Consider the following 3,996-nt stretch of genomic DNA (forward strand, 5'->3'; position numbering starts at 1 on the left):
CGGCGTCCATGTTCGCGCGACCCGGTGGCGCCGAGGGCCGTGAGGCTTCAGCCTGGCCTCCTTTGTGAGCCTGCCGCGCTCCTCCGCCTCCGGGCGGACGCGCGCGGGCTGTGGCTGAGGCGCATTTCCGCAAACGAAGGCGGCGCCCCTTGAGAGACCCTTCCAGAACCTTCTGTTCCGGAGGCGCCAGGGTGCAGAGGCCGTTAGGAGGCCGAGGGACTGCGAACCCCAGTGGGCACGTGCACCTGTATGGTGCGGTCGGTCCCAGTTTGTAAATAACCCGCCTGGGCCGGTGACAAGAGGACACAGGCCCCTCCTGCGTTCTAGCGAGCCCGTCCATTATGCCCGTTGTATTGCTGTAATCAAGGATGGGGCTCATTTCGGGTGCTTTAGGTATTTGTGTCTCCTGACGTGTGTACTTGAAAGGTCCTTGGAAACTGTGAAAGAAAAACCAGTTTGCCTCCTTGACTCCCTTTTGGCCCCTTGATAGCGAGCGAGCGTTTGCTCAGAGGCAGCGATGCAGGCGCTAAGGGCTAGTTAGACTGGCCAGGGACTGTGCCGCGCTGGTGTACCGGGCACTGTCAGCGCTTGACCCGCAACTGCAGGGTCCCTCGGTCCACAGCAAGGGCCTCCCTGGTGGCGCAAGGGGAAACAGCGCTGTGAAGCTGCCCCCATCTCGAGGGCCGACCCCGCCAGGGAGTGACCCCCAGGACCCAGCAGAAGGCTCCTGTCTCGCGCTGCTCCCCTCAACTGCTCCCCTCAGTACATCCGCCTCTCCTGCTCCCTGCTCTGTCTCTGGTGAACCCTTTCACCCCACCACCTGGGGCCTACACCCCAGTTCTTGTATGCATAAATAAATAAATCTTTAAAAAAAAAGTTTTTCTCATCACAGCTTGGTTTATGTCTTGTGAGGGTCCACGTGTGGCCGGTGGACTGACAGGTGCGGTGTGGTGGGCCAGGGTGCTGGCCGCCTGGCTGTGCAGCATCTTCCTGGGATCTTCCTCCTGTTTTCTGCATTTCCTGCGCCCACCTGTCCTGGCTGGGGGAAGGGGTGATTGTAACTGCGCATCTGTAAGCCCCTCTCTGGGGCTTGGCGTTGTAGACCTCATTAGCCAGGTCAAGGTTTCCAGTGTAGTCGGCTTCTGGCCTAATTGGGATCAGAATGGACTGAACAGGTTGAGTCTCAGCTCAGAGACTATTTTGATGTTACCAGTTCAATCGTTTGAGAAACGATAGATTTTTGTCCCAGCTCCCCTGGCTCACTAGGCAAAAGTATATGTGTATGTTTTAATCTTTGATTTCGTTCATGGTTCAGTAACAAACTTAATACATTTTTCACCCATCATCAAATTAACAGAGATGAACCAAATAATCACTCTTGGCCCCAACACAGAGTGTTAGGCAGCCGGGAGATGGGGCTGCTGGAAACGTGAATTGGTACCTTTCCGAAAAGCAACATGGCGTGATCTGTCAAATGCCTTAAAAATGTTCAGGCCCTCCAACCCTGCAATTTGCACTTGCTGGGATTTGTCATAAGGGTGTAATCAGATGTGTATAGAGGTATATGTGTTGTCACGTTTCTGCTGCTTTATTCATATCATGTTACAAATCAGGAGTCATTTAAATGTCCAACAACAAAAAATAAAGCACCCAATGGACAGAAGATATAAATAGATACTTTTCCAAAGAAGACACTCAGATGGGCCCCAGGCACGTGACAAAATGCTCAGCTTCGCTTTGTAGAAGGGCAGCACGAATCAAAACCGCAGTAAGACATCACCTCACCCCAGTGAGGGCGCTGTGTAGATAAAAAAGACTGGAAACAACCCGTGAGGCTGTGGAGAGACGGAAACTCTCTCCTACTGTGAGTGGGAATGCAACCCGGTGCTGCCACTATAGAAACTGGTATGGGATCCACTATGCCACTATGGTATGGGGATCCCTTTAGAGGATGAAGGCAGGTGCACCCTGCACCCTGGTGGCGCAGGGGCTAAGTCTCAGCGCTATGAAGCTACCACCAGCCACTGCAAACCGAGTTCAATCCCTGGCCAGGGAGTGACCCCCAGCGTGTGGCAGACCTCTCCCTTCTGCTCCCCTCAGCAGTGGATCTCAATGGATCCGCCTGTTCTGCTCCCCACTCTGTCTCTGGTGAATCCTCTCACCCCCGCTCCCTGCCCCCCCCCCACCTCTGGCCTATACCCCAACTCTAGTAAGTTATAAGAAAAGACAATATAGTTTCCAAATCAAGCACCCAAAGTTACCCATTCCCTCGTGGGTCAATGCCCAGCCAGTCAGTCCAGAGCAGGGCCTCTGAGGCCCAAATCCCAGCCACAAGTCCAAAGCACATTCTGGGGGGGACCCGGTAAAGGGTCAGAAACGGCCAGAGAAGTCTGTGGAAAAAAAGAGCAAAATCAGTACCTAGATAAGCGCTGCCACTGTCCCCCACCGCGGTCTCTGGCCAGCACCTGTGTCCCCCCCCACCCAGGACCAAGTAGCAGAGCAGCTTCTTCGCACGTCCCTGCTCCAAGGGCCTCCTTCAGGGCTCCTTCCGACTCTGCTTCCTGCTGCCTCCCTTCCCTAGACTCCTCTCCAGCTTCTCGCAGCTCAGCTCCACTGTCCCTTGGGTGGGGCAGGGACCCAGAACCTCCCCTTTTCCTGGGCACCACGCTGTTACAAAGGGGAAATTTTTTAATTGGAGCAGTAACTGATCTCCAAGAAGGCTAACTCTAGCTAAAGGATGTTCTCTCAGAGCCTCTGCTGGGGTGGCTTCGGAAGAGACCTTCCAGGGCGCTGTGAATTGTGCTGATTCAGGACGTGCATTGATTCTTTCAAAAGATAGTTGAGTGACTCAGTGACCGAGACTGAGCACACGATGGTGAGGAACATAACAGCCAAGGATCCGCCTGGAAACCGCCTGGAGAATATTTGGCAAAGTGGTAACTGCTGTTGCCACCTGGTCCCAGCATGAGTTTACTGCGAGAAACTGAGCGGCCGGGTAGTTTGGCTGTCATTATGGACGCTGCACCAACGCTAATTTCTTTTCTTAGATTTTTTTTTATTATAATAGTTTATTTTCACATCAGTTGTGCCTTTTTCCACCTCAGTTGTAATCCCCGTGAACTTCCCATCACCCATTCACCGTGTGCCATCACCGTAGTCCCGTGCACTTCCCCCCCCTCCCCATTTTTTATCCCATTCCCCACTCCACCCCGTAAAATGTCTCTGGTATATAGTTGTTCTTTTTTTTTTTCCCTCCCTGGTCCCTTATGCTCCTGCTGTGAGTGAAACCATCCGGTATTTTTCCTTTTCTCTCTGGCTTATTTCACTAAGCATGATCTTTTCCAGCTCCATCCATGTTACTGAAAAAGGCATAAGTTTATTATTATTATTATTTTGGTTGCTGAGTAATAGTCCATGGTGTATATGGACCACATCTTTTTAATCCAGTTATCTACTTTTGGGCATTCGGGTTGATTCCATGTCTTTCCTATTGTCAATAAAGCAGCAATAAACATGGGGGTGCAGGTGTCTTTTTGTGTCTTTTGGGTAGATGCCTGGGAATGGGATTGCTGGGTCCTATGGAAGCTCCATGTTTAGCAGTTTGAGAAACCTCCAAACAGTTTTCCATAGTGGTTGTACCAGTTTGCATTCCCACCAGCAGTGCAGGAGAGTTCCTTTTTCTCCACACCCTCACCAACATTTGTTGTTGCTAGTTGTTGTAAGATTGCACCAATGCTAATTTTATCAGCTCACAGTTGTCCAGTCTGGTGAGTTCCACTGCCTGCTACTGCTGTGGTCACCTGTGCTTATATTCAGCTGGCAGGTCAGCTGGAGCCTGGGTGCCCCTTACTGGGGACTTGCCCTCTCCAGTGACCTTCCACAGGAGGGCTCCTGCTTGCGGGGCATCCTTCAGCAGTTGCTCTGAGATCCTAGGAGCTTCTACTAGGAGCTCTCTCCCTGGGTTCTCTAGTGAGTGAGTGGCCACTCTAGTCCCAG

Source organism: Condylura cristata, unplaced genomic scaffold (assembly GCF_000260355.1).
Source record: "Condylura cristata isolate star-nosed mole 26May11 unplaced genomic scaffold, ConCri1.0 scaffold00025, whole genome shotgun sequence".
Taxonomy (NCBI): domain Eukaryota; kingdom Metazoa; phylum Chordata; class Mammalia; order Eulipotyphla; family Talpidae; genus Condylura; species Condylura cristata.